We start from the raw sequence: 22,007 nt of genomic DNA on the forward strand, positions 1-22,007 counted from the left end.
GGGCTGCTATTTTACAGCTGTGACTTAGTTTTGATATTATAGACTAGAAGAAAAGCAGCAACTGAATAGTACTCAACATCAACGGAAACTACGTAACCGCTGAGGTGCCTTTCCAAATTTATAGTGAGAAAGTTGTGGTCACGCTATCACACTATCAGGCAAAATGATATGTGCATTAATTAATTTGAAATAGCTATGGAATGTTAAGGATATGATGCAATGCCAATTATATGTACGAAATACCATTAGAAATTTTTTTTAATGGTCATTTAACTCGAACTTAATTCGAGATTGGCAGATGGAATGATTCTTAATGAGTAAAGATAACAGATATCACGACTTTTATCGAAAGTTTAAAATATATCTTTTAGTCACATGTGAATTGCCCGTGCTTGTTTGTACTTTGTTATTCAAGATTACTAAAGTTCAAATGTGAATGGATTACATACAGAGGGTGGACATAAAAAAGTGTCCCCAACTGAAAATATTGTTAATTTGTTATATCTTTTCCTAGATAACAGAAAAATATGTAAACTGTATGTTTTTAGTATGCACTCGACGAGATCTACTCAAATATGATCTCGGGTCCTAATTTTAACACTGGGTTTCGTAAATATCTGAACTTTTCATGATTTTAGTTACATTTTTTTATAAAATGTGTTGTGCATTTTGTGCAGTGTTTTAGATCTTATTGCAATCAGCCTATAGAATGATCAGACAAGTTCCTCTGCAATTGTGAATTCGTTAAAAGGTATCTTAGAAATAAGAGAATTTCTGATATGGAATGACCAGATAAATCATCTGATTTCAATCCGATTGAACATTCATGGGTTAAATTGATTAACGAAAGATCGTAAGCCAAACAAAGAAGATGAACTTTTGAAAACATTTCACGTCGATGTAAAACAGTATTGAAATTCATGGTAATGCCGACTAAATATTAACTTTTGAAATTAGTTTGTGTTAATTTGAGTTTCATTTTTCTGTTCAATTATTGCAGAGAAACTTGTTTCATTATTTTGTAGGCTAATTATAATAATAAGATCTAATAAACTACAGAACGTGCACAACACTTTTTATGAGAAAATGTAACTAAAATCATAAAATGTTCAGGTATTTACGAAAGCCAGTGTTTTCTGTTATCTGTTAAAATATAAAACAAATTAACAACATTTTCAGGGGAACACCTTTTTGTCCACTCCCTGTACTTTTATAAACGTTTTTATCAGTAATTGACGAGTTATTTAATGCCAGTAAAACCAGAGTTGCACGATATGCTTTCTGTAACGCTGTTTAATACGATACGGCAGTGGAATGTACATACATATCATATTGCACTCGAAGAGGTGGATTTTCTACTCAGGCGTTGTCGACCATCCTTTGTCGTAATGCTGAATACAGTGTACTGTTGGCGTTTCGTCGTATTATTTTGAACAAGAAATTTAAAATATCACAGATTTTTCAGCAAGATATCTTAGCCTGAATCCTTCAGATCACCTTATGACCTCTTTGAATGCCATTTACACGAACGACTTAATTAACCCATCAATACGATGTCAAAGAGCTCGCCGTCGCTGATTTGTCAATTCTTCTTGATGACGATTAAAATTAATTAAAGTAAAAATAAATAATAATATTAAATTGATATTAAAATAAGCAAATAATATTATATTATTAATCCTTACCGTAATCTTGATTAGTAGAAGACTCGTGTAAAAGTGATAAGAATTACGTTTTAATAACGTAATCTAGTTCACATAACTGTTGTTCATTCAATTTGACAATGTAAATACCATCTGAAACAAGTGTCTCTCGCTTCCTGACCGGCCCGTCGATCCCTGGTAATGGGCGAAAGGCCTCGTTGATACTGGATACAACAAACAAAGTGAGGTTATATATTCTTCGTTACTTTTAACTCATAATTTCTTAGAATTAAAACTGCACAGACTAAGCAGTGAGAGAGGATCCCTGTCACTTTTTCCGGTTACATGTCGGAAGACGTTCCGCAGATGGCGAATTTGTAACAATGCCAGGGGGATCATACTCGATAGTGAGAATTACTTTTAGATAAACGGGAATCTTTCATATTAGTTAATCTGTTTAGAACTTAACTCTGAACATCTCATTGTCCACGATCTGTCAGTTTCACTGCACCCATTAAATAAACGTTATTCTTACTTCCATGCTTAGTTATGTTATTTATTTGGTAGGAAAAAATAAAAATAAAACAATGTTCCTTCAGTTTAAGAGTACTTTATTTTCAGAGACTATATTCATGGCTCATAGACTTAGTGTTAAAATAAATATATAGATTTTGAGCGTAACCAAATTATCAGAATATTATTAACTGAAACTACTGTTGAAGAAAATAAGTGCAGACAACCTTTCAATTAAGCGATTTCCCAAAAACATTTATACATAGCTTTAAAGCAATTGTTTGTAAAATGTAGTGGTACACGTACTGCAAGGTATTTATTTCGCAAGCAATCGATAGAATAAGAACACAGTTCGATTTTTCAGTTGTGTTCTAGATTACTTCGTCCGGATCGATAACGTTTGCGTCAGTTCGGTTACACTCAACACACCGCTCTCGTTTCAAACACTGCATGTACGTGTACATAACCAGTCCTAAGTTCTCGTTAAAATACCAACTTCTGCCCACTATTTCAGTTTGAGCGCCATCTCTTGATTTAAAAAATATAAAAAATATATTTGGGCCATTATTTAGATACTGGAAGTTTTCTTTATATGCATCTGTATCAATTAGCTTAAGACTGGCTGTAACATGTACGTGAAAACTGAACTAACGCACGAGTAAGAAAACTTACTTTAAACTGTGCTGAAGTTAATGTGCGGATTAAAAAAAACATTATTAAAAACTGTGAAGTGTATTAAACTGCACATAATGTTCCTAAGCACAAGAAAATATTTTAAATGACTGATATTTGGATTTTTTTTAATTATTATTGCTTATATAATTTTAATGTGATGTTATTCTATGGTTTTACTTTAACAATGTCGATTTCGAAAAAAAAATATTAAATTTTAATGTAACTTTTATAAATAAATTACTTAAAAGAGAAGAGAAATTGTTTTAATTTCTTTTATCTTTCGTATATAATATTACATTCTATTAACTTTTCATGAAACAAATATAGGTGTTTCTGAGGTTTAGTAGTGCACATTCCATCACATTTATATCATGATAGCCGTGGCTTTGTAGTTAGCGTGCCGAACTGTGGACTGAATAGTCTGTGACACTATAATATAAAGACATACAATATGTTTTATAAACCATTAGTAATTAGCTAAGTTTCTTTCGCTCTAGTTATTTTTTGAACTGGATCTTTCACTTATGTTATAACGTTTGCTTTCTCGTTATAAAGATTTATGTAAAGTTGGACATACTATGCAGAAGTGAATAGTGACATCTTCTACTGGCAGGTCAGGAAAAGTTTTGAAAGGAATGACCAACAGTCACATGTTTAGCGTATTCGTCCTGCGAATATAGCATTATCATTCCTTGGATATAACGCTATGTTTTCTCTGCCTGTAATAGATTCTTTATGTCTAATATTTATAAGGAATTCTATGAGTGTTTGAGTAAAAATGTTTTCAATGTTCTCAACTATCCTGAGGTATAACCATATTTATTCTTATTGCTATCCTGAGGTATAACCATATTTATTCTTATTGCTATCCTGAGGTATAACCATATTTATTCTTATTGCTATCCTGAGGTATAACCATATTTATTCTTATTGCTATCCTGAGGTATAACCATATTTATTCTTATTGCTGCTACTATGGAAGGATGTTATACTGAGAATTTTCTCTTTGGAAACTTATCCAACGTTTCCGATTACTCTGTAGTTCCTATGACTCTGGGAGAATAAGGGCCTGTGGAGGAATTTGTGTTGTTTGTTAGACATGCAGACTCTAAATAAAACCATGATTAGATTAGATATGAAGACTCCCGAATCACAACCTGCTGGACCACCATAAATCAAATGGTGACCCCTGAGCTGTTAGAGAAAAGGCTCTGCAGGAGCTGATATGCCTGTTACAACAAGTATCCTGGCAGAGATTAATTTATCTGATAGCTAACCAAGAATGCTCACCATAAATCAAACGGGCCCCTTTTAAGCCTGACCTGATTGAGTCTTAGGAAACCATAGAATGATGCTTTGACACTCTATCTCAGAAAGACTATCACATCCCCACTTCGTAAAGAAGGTATCTTGATATTCCATCTGCAAGTCATGTAATCAGTGGTATTCATCAACTCTGAGGCCTCCAAAGCGAGATTGTAGGTTGGTTTGTTTTTGTTTTTTGAATTTCGCACAAAGCTACACGCGGGCCACCTGTATTAGCCGTCTCTAGTTAGTAGGGTAAGACTAGAGGGAAAATAGCTAGTCATCACTACTTAACTCTTGGGCTACCCTTTTACCAACGAATAGTGGGATTAATCATCACTAAATAACACCCTCACGGCTGAAAGGCGAGCATGTTTGGTTTGACGGGGATTCAAACCCGCGACCCTCAGATTATGAGTCGAGCGCCTTAACCACCTGGCCAGCAAAAGCAAAAGTAAACTAACGTGGCAGGGGTTTAGTTTAGAGAGAGAGAAATCAGAAGAATTCTCTCTCCAACTGGGGTGTTCAGGAATGTTGTGGTTCCTCTTCGTCCCCTTACGTGAGAAATTGTTAAAATATCTGTGGGGTTTTTCCTTTACTTCTTTTTAATATTTTTAAGGTGGAGTGGGGTATTTGTGAGTGAGAGGAAAGACCGGAGAACTGGACGAGAGCAGCATAAGTGAAGTGAGCCAGACCTTGGCCCGAGGACGGAGTACACTGGCGGCTGACGAATTGATTTAAAATTTACTATTTACTATGGCTGGATAATCCATGAGTAAACGACCCTTTTCAGAATGTGGCTGGGACCTACAGATCCGATGCCAGAGATTTTGCTATGGGGAGAAACTGGAGTACCCCGAGAAAACCCACTTTCACGGCCTGGGCGCTGAAAAATCTACCCAGACCGTGTCCGGAAGTAGCTGGGAAGAAACATAGAAAAAAAAAGAAAAATAATAATAATACTAAAATAAAAAAAAGAACTGATGAACTGTAACGGTGGTATACATGGAAACTGTTAGCTGCGGTCTTGTAGATCGGGTGGTATCTTCGTCATGAACTTGTTTTCACACTTGAAGCCCATCCACCTGGCCATGCCGGGCGAGTTGTTTTTATGTGAGCATGAGATATTAGACTTCATAGATCTTATCTCGAAGGTGGCCACTTCTGATGTTCTGTACAGCTTTATTTCTTGTACAATGTTGCAATGGACTATCTCTGCCGTGTCTATCACATGAATCAAACTATGAATTTTTGTGTTGTAAGTCCTCAGACAAACTGCTCGGCCACAATGCGGCTAATACAGTATATTTAATTAGTTATGCTCGTTACTGAGAATATTTTTATTTTTGAGTTATGTACGTGCATTGTTTTGATCAGAAGTTAATATCATAAAGTAATATAATGTATACATTTTACTTACGTTCTAGTTCAGAACTAGGTAAGTACGTTTTAAATCTGCTTCTAATATAATTCTTGATTTTACTGTCTGAAGTATGAATCGATCTAGAATGTTATCTGCTATTTCACTGAATAATTGTATTGTAATTCAACATCATAACAAGTTTACCCGGGTAAAGATGTTGATATTATTAAATATTTATGGAAATCAATACTGTTTATATTTTCAATTTGATTTAACTTAGACTATTTGCAAGGCAAAGTTACAGAATAGGAAAAAAAAATATTTTTTTCTTCTGTAAACTGAGCTAATTTTCTTTTAGTGATTGTTAATTGTATCTTTTATCAACGCAGTACAGTCAGTACGTTTTGTGTTTTAATCTCACATGCACGTTTTCATATTTATTTATGTTACTAGTTTATCATGGTCTTTGCAGAAACAGATAAGGTCATTACATGAAGAATTGTCATTCACTCTTATTTCTATTTTTACAACAATCTCGAGAATTATCAACTCAAGTTAATTATCAAATGGTCGAAATAGTTAAATTTATCAGCCCACCAAAACATCAGGTAATCAATCATTTTTCCTACAATTATAACTTTAACATGAAAGAATATAAGTCGTTGCCAAATATATAATAATGTTATAAAATCCTGACATTCTATGAGTATTGTCAAATAGATAATTATGTTGTAAATATGAACATTTCTAAAATTCTATGAGTATTGTTAAATAGATAATTATGATGTAAATATGAAAAAATATAAAATTCCGTTATTATTTATGAAATAATTATGTTAAATATGAACATAAGTATAATTCTACAAGTAGTTGTAAAATATATAACGGGCCTGGCATGGCCAAGCGTGTTAAGGCGTTTGACTCGTTATCCGAGGGTCGCGGGCTCGAATCTCGGTCGCACCAAACATGCTCGCCCTCCCATCCGTGGGGGCGTGGGTGGTGATGATTAGCTCCCTTCCTTCTAGTCTTACACTGCTAAATTAGGGACGGCTAGCGCATATAGCCCTCGAGTAGCTTTACGCGAAATTAAAAAAAAAATATTTAGATATATATGTAACTTTCGAGGATTAAAATGGTTACTTTTAATATTTATCCTTCCTGCTTCCAGTCTTATCATGTTTCCACTCAAATAGATTCCGCACACTATTATCCACTTGTATAATGTTGTATCGAATATGTAATGTATCTTTGATTTTTTCTACATTGATGTGTAGTACGTCTTTACGTCAAACTAGTTAATTATAAATGCATATAATTAAATAAAACATTTTAAATAAGACTGGTATCACATATACTGAAACATATTTAGATAGTGAATTATAACTTCAGATCAGCTGTTTCAAATTATTGTTAGGCCTTTTATGGTAAACTTCAGAGACGAGAAAAACAAAACATCTACACCAACAAAGACAAAATAAGGGACGGAAAGTTTGATAATTAGCTGTACGCACTTAGTAACATTGATTGTACATAAGTTACCCAAACAGCACAACAATGTCATCCGAGTGTTGGCTCGACAACGGTAAAAATATATTAGGCCTGAATCGGATACCAGAAAATGTCCGGCATTTAACTACACAGTGGGTTAACATCGGGCCGACTCCTTTGGTCCTAAATCAGCAGAATATTCTATGTCGACTTTCGTTTAATATCGGTGCCATATAACAGTCATAGAAAATAAGCAGGTTTTCATTTTATTCTACTGAAATATCTTGTATATGACTTATTTAATGTTTCAAATATATTTTGTTTTTAATTTACGTACATGATTAATGATTTTCACTACAACCTATACTTTTCAGTGATATACGTTTAAAAATAATTTTCTATATAGACCGGCACGTTGAATGCTATAATACTTTTCCTTCCTTTTAAAATTTCAAACGTCTTAAAAGAAATTTAGCAATGCATTTCTTTAATAGAAACGTGCAGTTTTGTTTCAACTCAGGTTTATTTTACACCTATAACAATTCTGGACATTAGAAATCTTAATATAATATATATGTGAATGCATAACTAGTTTGTATTAACTCTTAAAAATCAAAAATTTAATAAAACATTAACCGAAACAAATGTTTATTATTTCAGTTTATAACACAAATTACATTCAGATAAATACATTAAGGATGTTTTTTTTACATTTGTTATTGTGAACATCGCATACGTTAATAAGGCACAAGTTGTTTAAAATAAAATGTACATGTATATATATTTTTCGTCTGTGCCTTCTGCTTGTTTATGAACATAGCTCTCCTTTCTGCCTCCACCTGTCAACTGAAGCCACCTTTTGATGAATGATTCTATCTCATCATCTTGATAAAAACGAGTTCCTTCTAATGGCGTTTGTTTAACGGTAAGTCTTTCATTAGAATTCCGAATTATTATATATGTAATACATGTTTCACTATGCTGTAATAGAATAAATTCAAAGCAGGATAAACAAGAACGAAATGTCCATGGAACACATTCATATACTGATGCACTAATACTAGTTACTAAACTTAACTAAACAGAAATAATAAAATAAACATACAGATATTAACATTTTGCACCTTCAGATGCTTGAATGCACGTTTCCCACGTTCATCGCTCCAGTTTATTTGTCTAACCAATGGATTAGCAATGATGCGAGTTATTGTACCGAACAGTTTCTTTTGTGTTATTGCCCCCTGTTGTTGTTAACCTATAATTAAAAAACGTTTATCTAATATTTGTATTTTACAAATAATACGATGCTATATACCGTTGCAATAAACACTTTGTTAATCAAATATATTTCTAATTTTGATTTTCTAATAGTTTTTCTTATCGTTATGTCATCTATTTTCATAAGTGATAAAGCTTACTATTTGTTTCTTCAAATCCACATTTTCTCCAACCTTTCTTCCAGTGATGTTCGTAAAATGAAAGCTGGAATTTAGAAACAAAAAAGACATATTCAGGCAATTGTACATTCTCGACTCGCGTGTTGCTTGTTAGTTAAAGATCGGGTTCAGCAGCAGAGTATATTGTAATTGTTTCAGTTGCATCTTTTCCATCATAAGCAAAAGATGTCTCTCAGTAGCTAAAGCAAAAAAATAATCTGAAAAGAGCAAATATAACATGTTTGGATACTACACTGTCAACAGATGTTAATTTTAACAATTAACAGCATACGTTTGAATCACTGTCTGATGAAACTTAAAATAATTTATGTGGAGTGAGTTGGGTGTCAACTTCAACTAAATATTTCAATACAAGGAGCACATTTTGAAAGCATAATGTACATATTACAAGCACTTAAAAATAGTTGTCGTTATGTGTAAATTCAACAAGATTTCCAAAAAGCCCAGATAATGTTCATTTTGATATATATTTTTTCAAGGAAGAATTCTTTGATGTCCTTGATGTTGTAGTCACAGCTGATGAACTTATCCTGAAGATTTATAACATCGAGTTGTAGTTTATAAAACTTCGGTTAAAGATTTTACCTTGATTGTCAATGTTAGAGAGAAAAATTTCTGGTGGATGAAGAATATTAGCTATCCTTTTCTGTAGGCCCGGTATGGCCTGATGGTTAGGGCGCTTGACTCGTAATCGGAGAATCACGGGTTTGAATCCCTGTTACACCAAACATGTTCGCCCCTTCAACCGTGGGGGCGCTATAAAGTTACGATCAATTCCACTATTTGTTGGTAAAAGAATAGCCCAAGAGTTGGCAGTGGATGGTGATGACTACCTGCCTTCCCTCTCGTCTTACATTGATAAATTAGGGATAGCTAGCGCAGATAGCCCTCGTGTAGCTTTGCGCGAAATTCAAAACGAACCAAACCAATCCATCACATGAACTGTATATATCTAGGACTAATTTATTACAATTTTAAATATATTCTATTATTTTACCTACATATCACCAGTTGACTTATTCCATTATATGATCTGCATGGTAACCAGACAACTAGACACAGTATAGTTAAACAAATATGTTACAAACAATTTCTTCCTTTAAATATGTTGCGAAGTTTTAAAAGTTTTAACACCCCTATAAAGTTATTAGATGTTCTACTTTCACCTTTTTTTTCTCTCTAATTGTCCGGGCCCGGCATGGCCAGTTGGTTAAGGCACTCAACTCTTAATCTGAGAGTCACAGGTTCGAATCTCCCTCACACCAAACATGCTCACCCTTCCAGCTATGGAAGCATTATAATGTGACGGTTAATCCCACTATTCGTTGATAAAAGAGTATTCCAAGAGTTGGCGATGGGTGGTGATGATTAGCTGCTTTCCCTCTAGTCTTACATTGCTAAATTAGGGACGGCTAGCGCAGATAGCCCTCGTGTAGCTTTGCGTGAAATACAAAAACAAACAAGCCAATTGTCCGTTTCCTCATGTATGATGACACATTTTGTAAATTCTCGCGTTTTTCAACATTTTCACTAAACACAACAAACAACTTCAGATAAGTTTTTATTTATTCTTCTCAACGTTTTGGCTTACACCTTTTTTAAGGGTCTATAAACGTCACCGATTACAAAACAGATTTTAAATGATAGTAACAAAAAATAATACGAAATGATTAGAACGGTGCATAGTGAAATATGCTAAAAGCATTTTTAAACAGGCTTAGGTCGTTTATCATAAAATTTAAAAGTTAAATCAATATTATAGTAATATTATGTGGGTAACTGTTAATGGAAAGGAGTTTGGACTGAACCAATAGAGATTGCTTAAAATGTCTGTTAAGAAAATAGTCACAAATTTTTAAAATTTTAATCACATAAGGTGTTTCATTAGTTATTCTGTGTGCATTGATGTACTGTTTAGCAGTGGCGCTTTTTGTTGTCAAGATTTACAGTGGCATGAGTTCTTTGAAACTATCATGGATTGGACGACTGGATTCACCTACGTATGTGTACATGTGATCTTAAAGAGGGTATTCCTAATTCACCAGGATTTCTCTTCTTGTTGGTCTTAACAAAGTCCTTCTTGAATTTGTATGGACTGTTGTTACTGAAGGCTGAAAGAGTAAGTATATCCTTCAACTTTTTTCACCAAGTTTTTGTATGATGTAGATATTCAAATCAGATTTTCCAATCCTTTGATGAAAACTAGTAGTTAAATGTTCCACAAGATCCTGTTTTGATGTGACAGTTTCTTTCTTCTTAAGATTCTGTAATGACGTAGTAATAGCCATCGAACAACTGACTCGAGTCTTACCCTCCAGGATGTTGCAGAGTTTATAAAAAAAACAAAAAAAAACACAGACATCTGAAATCAATAAAATGTTTTTCTTAGTTTATGCTTAAAAGAAGTCAAGATATCACCATTTAGTAATTTAAATATAATTTATTTTCAGGTTTCGGTAAATAAAAGTAAATTCGAAAATTTTAACCTTTATATCCGATGTAGGCTTAGTACTCTCAGAAACAACATACCTGAGGAGCTGGTATTTAAACTTATGTATTTTAAAACCCTAAATCTATTAATATACATAGAGGCAAATTTCTTGCAATATTTTGTAATACTGTGTTAGAAAGGAGTTTGCTGTTATACTATAAATACCTGTTAATGTTGTTTTGTTAACTATTTAATTTAAAAGCCTACCGGGTTTCGATACCAGTAACTGATACAGGACAGATAGCCAATTATATAGCTTTACGCTTCAAAATGAACAATACAAGACTATCTCTTGAAATGTTTGTTTATTTTTAAAGTCATGATACAGCTATTTTGATACACTGAATACCATAAAACAGTTAACAATCAAACTAAAATCATACAAAATCGGTGATATAATTACAGAATCTAAACCACTGTATAACAACTGTTACGAATTCATAAAGAACGCAGGTGATACAGGGGGTGTAAATGCAAACTAAAGTTTTTTTAATTTTTCTGCACATAAATCAGTTACTGAAATGTATTTTATGATTGTTGTCCTCATTACAGATGTGACGACGTTGTCTTCTCAGACAGGCATTGATTTTAACCACAAGGTTCTGGGTGACATTTTAAAAGGTTTTCATTGGAATTGCTGTATAAAGGTTTAAATATCTCCTTTCAGTTCTTGAACTGTTCGCGGATTATCCTTGTAGACGTTATCTTTGCAGTAATCCGACTCGCCAGCTCCCAAAATCCAAAGCTCTACCGCAGGATCGATCTTTCTAAAGTTCGTAAATAAATACAGTTAAACGACTTTTTACTTTTTTGTTGTGTTCCTTTCAATTAAATGTCTCTTAAGTTGAACTTCAAATGCCAAGAACTATATTTTAAACTGAAATGATTTGTTTGTTTTTTAATTTCGCGCAAAACTACATGAGGGCTATCTGCGTTCGCCGTCCCTAATTTAACAATGTAAGTCTATAGGGAAGGCAGCTAATCATCATCACCCATCGATAACTCCTGGGCTACTCTTTTACCAACGAATAGTGGGATTCACCGTCACATTATAACTCCCCCACGGCTGAAAGGGCGAGCATATTTGGTGTGACGGGGATCCGAACCCGCGACCCTCGAATTATGAGTCGAGTGCTTTAACCACCTGGCCATGCCGGGCCCAAACTGAAATAAAGGATTGCTTTTTCTATTGAGTTTTATAACGATTTCGATAAATAAACAAGAAGAAGACAGTGCAACAGGTTTCAAAACAATTTTAGCTCTCGTGTAGCTTTACGCGAAATTCAAAAACAATTTAGTCATTAATAAGAAAAAAAAAAAAAGAGTTCATTAAAGAAATAATGTACGACTGTAGATTTATCTCTGTTCTCATCAGCTGATACAATTTTACGATTATTAAAAACTGATTTTTAAAATAAATTCTAGAGAAGCTATGTTTAGTTAATAATTCAATTTAAATTGAAAATACTGTACTGTAAATACCATTTTTGTTTTGGGAATTTCGCACAAAGCTACTCGAGGGCTATCTGTGCTAGCCGTCCCTAATTTAGCAGTGTAAGACTAGAGGGAAGTCAGCTAGTTATCACCACCCACCGCCAACTCTTTGACAACTCTTTTACCAACGAATAGTGGGATTGACCGTCACATTATAACGCCCCCACAGCTGGAAGAGCAAGCATGTTTGGTGTGACGGGGATTCGAACCCGCAACCCTCAGATCACATTAATAATTGACACATGGATAGTAAAATCAAAAGAAAAAACAGAAAGAGACGGAAAGTACCAATTTGGAGAGAGTAATTTAAAACTCAATGGGTGTACGACTAGTGAATTCTCGTGTTGACCTCTAAATTTTTTTAAATTAATTGGCATCAATTTTTAGTTTCAAACGTTAGGCTTTTGAGCAATTTGTGATGCAAGAGACAGTTGAAAAGAAGTCTTAAACAGTTTCCAAGGCGTTTAAAAAGAAAACAGTTTTTTAAGTAATACTTAACTAATTTATGTTTAAAATCTTGTTTATGTTACTTCTTCGGATAAAGTTGGTTGATTCCGTGCCATGTGAGCTGTAACAGCGATAGTACACATAGAAGAGGATATCGCACAGTTCTTTATCTGAAAACACATGCCAGGTCCTGTTAACCTTCCTGTTCGTTCCCACAGTTTTTTTTTTAACAACAGCGTTAATTCGACTATGTTTCGAAACAGTACCTTCCACATTTTCAATATGTATTCTCGTACACATTTTGCTGGTTTCTTATTTCATTCATTTTTAAATAATCTGCGTGTTGCTTTGGAGTGATACTCAATCTGAGAGTTTACCAGGGATAGGGTTGTTTTTTTCAGGAATGTATGGAAATAATTTTTAAAAAGCGTAAACATATAACTGGTACCTTTACGTTAGTTTTATTAGTTCTACCACGGCTATATAAATACCTAACTTTTACAATGGATGTATTTGAACCCAAAAAAATGAAATGGCCTTTATAAACCTTTAATACATTTCAATTGTTCATTATAAAACTCCTAGTGAACATAGACTGGTTTAAAGTGTTCCAAATGCCTAATCTGAACACATTTTTTATGACCTGACTACACGAGTCCTCGCATGGCACAGCAATATGTCTGTGGACTCACGCCGCTAGAAACTAAGTTTCGATGTCCGTGGTGGGTAGAGCACAGCCTATTGTGTAGCTTTGTACTTAATTCCAATAAATCAATCGACTGTATGAATATTTTGCGTTCGAAAGGCCTGTTGCGTGTCCTTCCCAAGAGCTATCAATTTCAATAGCGTCATACTACCTATATATAACTCAAAACAGTCAAAATGTAGTTCTGATGCATTCCGTTCCACCATAATTTTATACCAGTTCTAGATGTCATGTGATTTTCTCATTTAAAACCGTTTCAATATAATGTATTCAATCTTGTGTGCAATCGATTGGCGCAAAATTGAGTTCTTACATTATTGAAGATAGAATTTATTTCAGATGGACGGTGCATTATCACAAATATTACTATAATTAATTGAATCGATTGTGTTTCTAATCACAAAAGGCCAATATGTATTACCTGCTTTAGAAACCAAGTGATTCAAATAAATTTGCATCTTAAAAAAAAAAAGTCTAGCCAAATTCTGTCCTCCACAACCATTAGAAAAAAGTCAGTGGTTCGTTGGTTGGAATTGCCGACTCGAATTACATCCATTTCCAGTTTTTTTAAAATATGTACTACATTTAACAGTGTAGTTTAATTGTACCGAATCCAGCTAAAAGTCATGTTTCAGGTTAGCTGTTACATATCAGTTCAGAAACACCAGTACAAAGCTGTGTCGATTACGTCTAAAGGTCATACGTTTCATATACCAGTTCAGAAACACGAGGATACAGCTGTGTCGATTTCATTTAAAGGTCACGTTTTAGGTTAGCAGTCATGTATCAATCCAAAAACGCTGAGATGTAGTCTTATCGAATGTAAAGGTCATCATTTCTGGTTAGCAGTCATGTATCAGTTCAGAAGCATTAAGATATTTATTGAATCTAAAGACCACACGTTGAGTTAGGAGTCATGTATCAGTTAGGAATCATTGAGAAATAGCTGTGTCAGTTTCATCTAGAAGTCACGTTTCAGGCTAACAGACAGGTATAAGTTCACGAACATGAATATAGCTGTGTTGATTTGATCCAAAAGTCTTAAGATTGCAGGTAAATACTAAGTGTAGTTATTTTCAAAGAATTTCATAATACAAATAGTGCTGTATCGGTTACATAGCTTCTTTGAAGAAAATGTAAACCTATCATATTTGATAACCATAAGAAGAGTATACACTACTCTTTTGTCATGAAACTTTACTAATCAGAAAAATCTTTTTTCATCTTGAACAGATTATGAACAATGTCTCTTAAAGATGTACAGTTATAAAGCAGAGAAAAATAAAAAAAAAACAGGCACAGAACTGTACTGATACAGAATGTATAGACTGTACACCAAACATACCTTTTAGTCGTGCACAGACTGTACACAAAACAAACCTTTTACTCGTGCACAGACTGTAAACTAGCCATATCTTTTAAGTGTAGTTAGCATGCAAACACGAATCACTGAAGTTTTAGTTATTTCTATACCCAAAGAAATTCCCATTACTGACCTTAACACATTTTTTTTTAGTTCTTTATTAGAAGACTAGGCACATACTGAAAGTCATCACAACAAATACACAGCTTAAAATATGAATAACCAAATATAACCTGGATGACAAATTAATTTTTCTTTCTGCAAGAAGCAGATTTTATTTAAGGTGCAACTGACAAAAATCTCCTGGTACAAATGCGCATCACAGAACTTTCTCCCATAAAGAACAAGATTTTTAAAACTAACAGCTCTCAATCTTCTTTCATCTATTGAACCAGAAGTTTATTTAAATTAGCTTTTTCATTTTCACAAACATGACTGTAGAAAACACCCAATTTACTCTTAATTTCTGAGAGAAGCATAAATATAAACAAACATAAAAATAACAAATGGAGTTAAAAGACATAATTCAAGTGAGATTAAGGGGAAGTGAAGAACAAGAGACATAAGTGCATGTTAAGGAAGCTCATGTATGCACATTTATAGCTCATTCTTAGTCAGCTACATCACATTCAGTACAACTAGTGAATTCTGCTGGTCAGCTAAGAGTTAACAAAAATGTACTATCTAAATGTCAGAAGTTTGTCAGAAGAACTTTATATTTTTATTTGAAGACTGTAATTTTGGTCAAAAAATCTTGCATACATTAACTAGTTTTTTCTTGTATTTTATGTTCTGCACAGATTCATACCCAGTTCACCAGCCCTAAAATACACAGTTCTACCACAGAACTAGTCTATACCCTCATTCATGACAGCAGCTGTAGTGAGAGAACCATTTTTTATATATTTTTGTCCATTTGTTTTTTTCCTTAATTGTGAAAAAATAATCATAATTTCATGATTTTTAACGTTAAAAAACAAATCTTACCTAGAAAGCAAGACAACCATTCCACTATTGTTAAAAAACATCTTAAAAGAGAAACACAACATTTGAATGATAAGCGAGCTTATAATACGTACCTGAAAAATTGAAATTCAGGATACCTATGTCATTAGGCTTCTTTGTCAGGCTATTTTATTACACAGATGTAATTTTGTACTCTGCCAGTTAATAAAATAGAACGATATTAATAATATATCTTAAGTATATTTCTAAGATGAGGTCATAAATTACAGGAATACACTCTGAGCTTCATCACCATTAGTAACTGTTTTATATGAGGCATTCCTGGTCTTATACCTTTCAAAATTAGCAGGATTCAATATTCCATTTCATGCTGCTTATAATAGTGATGTATAATGTTAAAAATATTAGACATTACACACATATCAATGAGCTTACATAAAAAGTTTCTAGATAACCCATACTTCTAGTTCTGTTCCATTACTCATCCTTTGTCCTATACAGATTCTTTATTTCATCAAAGCTTGCCCCAGTATACTGACAACAAAAAATTAAGGTGTTTACTTTAAGAAATCAATTTTAAATATACCATAATAGTAAGAACAATCCTTACAGATTTTATACAAGTATTGATACTTGTTTGAAAATGAATTATCTTGATTTTCAGGAAGTTGTTTAGAAAAACAAACTTGGGCTTTAATTAAAGGGCTTTCACTTTTAACTGTTTCATTTTTGGAGCCTTTTTCTTTAATTCTCGACGATGTTCTCGATCCTGTAACAGAAGGAAGAAGTAGTTAATTTCAAATAACTTATTTTAGAATTCTAACAAATTGAATAACAAGGAGAAACAATTTTTTATTCAAGAACAGTAAAGATATTTTTACAGAACTAACACTGTCTGGAATTTGTAGACTCTGTTAAGTCAAGTTAACTAAAGGGTTTGTGTTTTGATTCTAATACTTGATTTCAATGAAAATAAAAAGCAATCAGACACACTGCATACCTCTGTCATGATATGAAAGACTTTACTACAGATAGCATTAATTATTTTGTTAGTTAATATTTGTGACAGTTTAGTTTTAGTTTTAATACGACAGCTAAAAGCAGACAATTATTGGAAATTCTGTTTAAAATTCACCAATGTTGAGACTATCATAGCTCACATGCAATACACTAACATTTATAATATAGACATGTCTAGAAGGTGAGCAGATGATTAAGTGATAAATATATAAACAGTTCAAGGTGAGTAAAAACAGCAGACACACAACAGCAGAACAGAATCATAGCTAAGGAAAAGTTCAGCATGAATTTAACTGCTGTAAAAGTCATAGGCTTAGCATTTAATATGTTAAAGTCTAACAATAGAAAAGGAGATAAAATAACTTATTCCATCAAAGCGTGGATGTAAAGTAATTAAATCAGCCAGAGAACTTTGACTAAAGGAACAGAGAATACTTTAAAGAAAGAAGACCAAATGTTTACTGGAAGAGCAGTACACAAGTTAAGCATAATAATTGTAAGTGACTTGTACACACAATACTAGTGTGATAGAAATAGGGAAAGGTATTTTGGCTTGTGAACTGAAATTGTAAATTAAATGAAAAGGCCGAAATGAACTTTTGACAAGAAGTAAACCATTTAGTTTTTTAATCCTATAATCTATGCTATGTAAAGAATTTGTTGTACATCACGTTTAACTTGTTCTGATATACATACATGCACACACATATATTTATTAGTGAAAATAATTACATTTTAATGAAGTTAAATAGTAAAATCATAAGGAAGGACTGCATTAAAACAGCAAATCAAACCTCTGACAAATTACATAATGTTATTTTTAACTCAAAACAAGTTGAAACAAAGACAAATTAACAAAAATGCATCAACAGAAAAGATCCAAAGGTACAAGCTACAATGTGGGATTAAAATTTGTACCTTAGGTTTTGGAGGTGACTGAAAAGTAGGACCCACATGGCAGTGGGGATACACCACCTATCAGTCTTAACCTTAATTTACCAGTCTCACACAAGAAAAGAATAGCAATAGATATAGAATTAAAAATAAAACTAGAGAGGTATATGTGGGTGCTGAAGCTCACAACATCCAACATCTACATCACCCTTCACTGTCCACAGTTAGTTGTGGGAAAATGACTGCTCTCCCAAGTAAAAATTAACTGAAATAAAAAAAATAAAGGTACTAATTTGGACATATGGATGGGATGCTTCATGCTGGTATAGTTCATCTGCTGTGCTGTAAATTAGTACCTTTCTACCATATCGGGTGCTGGAATGCTAACATCAAAGGTAAGTTTTCATCTTACTTACCCCAAATGGTAGTACCTTATTTTGTTTTATTTCAATTAATTTTCACTTGGGAGAGCAGTTACCTTCAACTGTCTGCAGACAGTGAAGAGTTATATAGATATGGGACATTGTGGGCTTCAGCACCCAAATCTCGCCTCTCTAATTTCTATTTCTAATTCTATAATTATTTCTTACGTGAGACTGGCAAATGGAGGGTAAGACTGATAGATGGTGTAACCCCACCACCATGCGAGTCTTGCTTCTTCAGTTACCTCCAAAAACTATGGTACATTTTATAATTCTGCATTGAAGCTTGTACCACAGGATCTTTTCAGTTGATGTAATTTTGTTTAGTTTGTTTTGGCTTATTTTTGAATTAAAATAACATATGCATGTATGTGTTTATATATATATATAATTTTGTAAACAAGTGTAGTGCATGCATACATTTATTATTGAATTTTTCCAACAAGTCACAGACATATACTGCAGAGGAATCTTAAGCCAAACAATACAGTATATATTTGTGCTATAAAGCAGTATAAGTAAGCCTTTATTTGACAATTGGTGAACATTTTAAACCCTTACACACCGCTCCTTTTCAAGATTACAAGCATTTATGTTGGATAACTTTAAATTTCACCTTAGAAAACTCAGAAAGATCCAGAATGCTCAATAATCCAGATCACATTTTGTAGTCCTAACCTTAACATACCCAAGAAACTTGATAAAACTGACCACATTTCACAGTTTTAACTCAAAATCACAAAATTCTCTATCTCTTCATTATTAAAAATGTTTTAAAAAGTGAACCATATCGACTTCCCATTTCATGTAAATTTTTTATATACATTGATCTATTAGCCTGAAACATGCACAGACAGACACACAAATCAAACTGCAGTACCCTTGCACATACACACCCCTCCAGGGAGAGGGTAATTACAAAATACAATCTAAAATATTAATTTACTTTGTTTGTTTAAAACAAGAAAAGCATCAAAGAAATTTCTCTCAAAATTTATTAAATCAGTAGTTTCAAACTTAATGAACACATTCATGACACCATATACCACCAGTGATACATTTGTACATTTTCTATTGGACTTCAACAAGCTATTTATACAGGGTGTTCGGGAAAGTCACTGTGCAGTTCTGTAATCATATTTTATTCAGTCTATTTCAAGCCAGCAACTGATAGCGGTGTTTAGAAAGAAAATAAGAAGGATCCAGGCCTGTATTTATGCCAATGGGGGTCACTTTCAACATTGTTTATAATTGTCATCATATTTACCTCCTGTATTCTATATTGAAACATGTCTGTTAATAAGTATATAAGTGCACAGTGACTTTCTGAACAGCCTGTAGTACACAGTACTTTCAAGATATAACTGCATTTCATATCCAAAGTCCTATATGAAATTTGTTTTGTTTGGATGGCTATAACAAAGCCAGTGATACACAGTGAAGCAGAGATTCCATGTTTAAATACAACTTTAAATAAAACTAATTTACATGATTAAATCACTTTTGTTTTAAAAATATATACCTAGAGACTGGCATTAAATTTTTCATTGTAAGTTACTGAATAAAAAACTAATTCAGATATTTCTTTCATAAATAAAAAAAATGTTGTAAAAACTATAATTAGAATAGAAATAAAATTTTCACAGTGAGCAATTGGAGCAAGAAAAAATGTAAATACATTTTTTTTAGAAAGCCTTTTATGAAAACTGGGATGTTTATCATTGAAATACTCCAAACACATCACAGGCTTCACATCACAATTCTTGAACTATTGTCATCTACAGTGGGGATTACTTTATCTGATGTCCCTTGTTTTATGCCCCGAAAATTGTGAAATATACATAATTATTCCCTAAAAAGTGGTAAAATTACTTTTAAAAAAATGAGAAATTATTAACTATTATGATAATTTGATTACTTAAATCATAGTGTGCTTTCGACCAATGGCATGAAGACAATCTTAAATGAGTGTACCACCAGTATTGCCCTCAAGAGAAAGTTATCAATACACTCATTCTGTCATAAAACATAACATAAAGCCATAAAATTAGCAGAATGAGACAAGGGTTCACAATGAGATTTTACGTTCCTATTGGTGAGTTACAGAAATCACTAAGATTGCAAACGTTAATTTTTTTTAAGTGACAGAAATCAGCAATCTTTTTTTTTTTAATGACTAATCAGCATGATAACAAAAAGAAACTTTTCACCAACTTTTAATACAGATAATTACACTGAAGTAACATGATCAGAAACTACAGCTTTTTTTTTTTATGAGAACATATTTAGCAATTGCACAGCTCAAGCACACATCATAAGCCACTTGTTAAATTTTGGTTCAATGCATGTTTCTTGACACTAAAATACAGATGAACTCTGCTTATGTTCATTAGCCTATTTCTGTGAAACGTTACATAAAACAGGTATACTTAAACAATTAAAAATGGTTTTAAAAAACAGTGAACAAATTTGTACAAAGATTGTATTTTGTAACTTATAAATTAAATGTTTACAGACAATAAACTGCCCTTTCAAGCATTTTGTAGAAGGCAATGACACAGCAACACTTGCATATTACAAATACAAATATAATTATGTACTTTCAAAGTATAAACATACAGGTAAAATACAAAGAATGTTGCAATACATTCTTCATGTGAAATGATACACAAAGCAAGATAAGGAACAAAATCTGAGAGTTACATATTTATAAAATATATTACTAACAAGTAGTGTGAATAGAAATGACCCTTATGGAATATATAAATACAGTAAGTAAAATTTACTTTATAAAATGTGCACCACATCTATCAGAAAGGAAACAAAATGAAATAAACACACTAAAACCTGAAAGATCAGCAACAACCCGAAAAACTTGCCAGTTATAGAGCAATTTGTCCAGAATATATAAATGTATTTATAATTCTGTCTTCCAAACTAAGAACGTAGGTGTGTGTTTTCTTATAACAAAGCCTCATTAGGCTATCTGCTGTGTCCATCAAGGAGATCAAACTCTTGATTTTGGCGTTGTAAATCCATAGACTTATCACTGTACCAGCATGGCAGAAAAGTAGGTGTTCAAAATCAAATTTTAAGTAAAGTTAGATTAATAAGCATCACATTCTTACTTTTAGCATTTTGGCACCAGAAATACATATGGTAGAAAAACAGGTCTTTGACTAGCTCTCTTGTTAAATATACAAAGTAAAAAATCTAAATTAACATCTTTTCATACTTTCTTGCCTTATTAATTATTCAAGGATAGAACGGAAATACACCTCTCATGTTCTACATTATGTATTGACTAACCAGTCAATAAAACAAACCTTCAACTTTATAATTTATGTATTGACTGATCCATCAACAGCATTTTACCTCTAACTTCCGACTTTATATATTGATTCGCTCGACACAAACATACCTCTATCTTCCCACTTTATATACTGATCCATCGACACAAACAGACCTCTATCTTCCCACTTTTATACTGATCCATCGACACAAACAGACCTCTATCTTCCACTTTATATATTGATTCATCGACACAAACATACCTCTATCTTCCCACTTTATATACTGATCCATCGACAAACATACCTCTATCTTCCCACTTTATATACTGATCCATCGACACAAACATACCTCTATCTTCCCACTATATACTGATCCATCGACAAACATACCTCTATCTTCCCACTTTATATACTGATCCATCCACACAAACATACCTCTATCTTCCCACTTTATATACTGATCCATC

The 22,007-nt window shown here is 32.9% G+C and overlaps 1 long non-coding RNA gene across 3 annotated transcripts; it reads left to right on the forward strand.

Moving 5' to 3' along the window:
* Window positions 1–673: 673 nt before the first annotated feature.
* Window positions 674–12,883, forward strand: LOC143235270 (uncharacterized). Of its 3 annotated transcripts, none has more exons than XR_013018994.1 (4): window positions 674–1,885; window positions 7,808–7,912; window positions 10,386–10,563; window positions 11,488–12,883. It is a non-coding gene; the product is annotated as an uncharacterized LOC143235270 (long non-coding RNA). The 3 variants fall into 3 exon arrangements; XR_013018995.1 differs by lacking the exon at window positions 674–1,885 and adding an exon at window positions 3,826–4,313; XR_013018993.1 differs by lacking the exon at window positions 674–1,885 and adding an exon at window positions 5,841–6,107.
* The last annotated feature ends 9,124 nt before the right edge of the window (window positions 12,884–22,007 follow it).

The sequence above is a fragment of the Tachypleus tridentatus genome, chromosome 12 (genome assembly GCF_004210375.1).
Source record: "Tachypleus tridentatus isolate NWPU-2018 chromosome 12, ASM421037v1, whole genome shotgun sequence".
Classification (NCBI taxonomy): domain Eukaryota; kingdom Metazoa; phylum Arthropoda; class Merostomata; order Xiphosura; family Limulidae; genus Tachypleus; species Tachypleus tridentatus.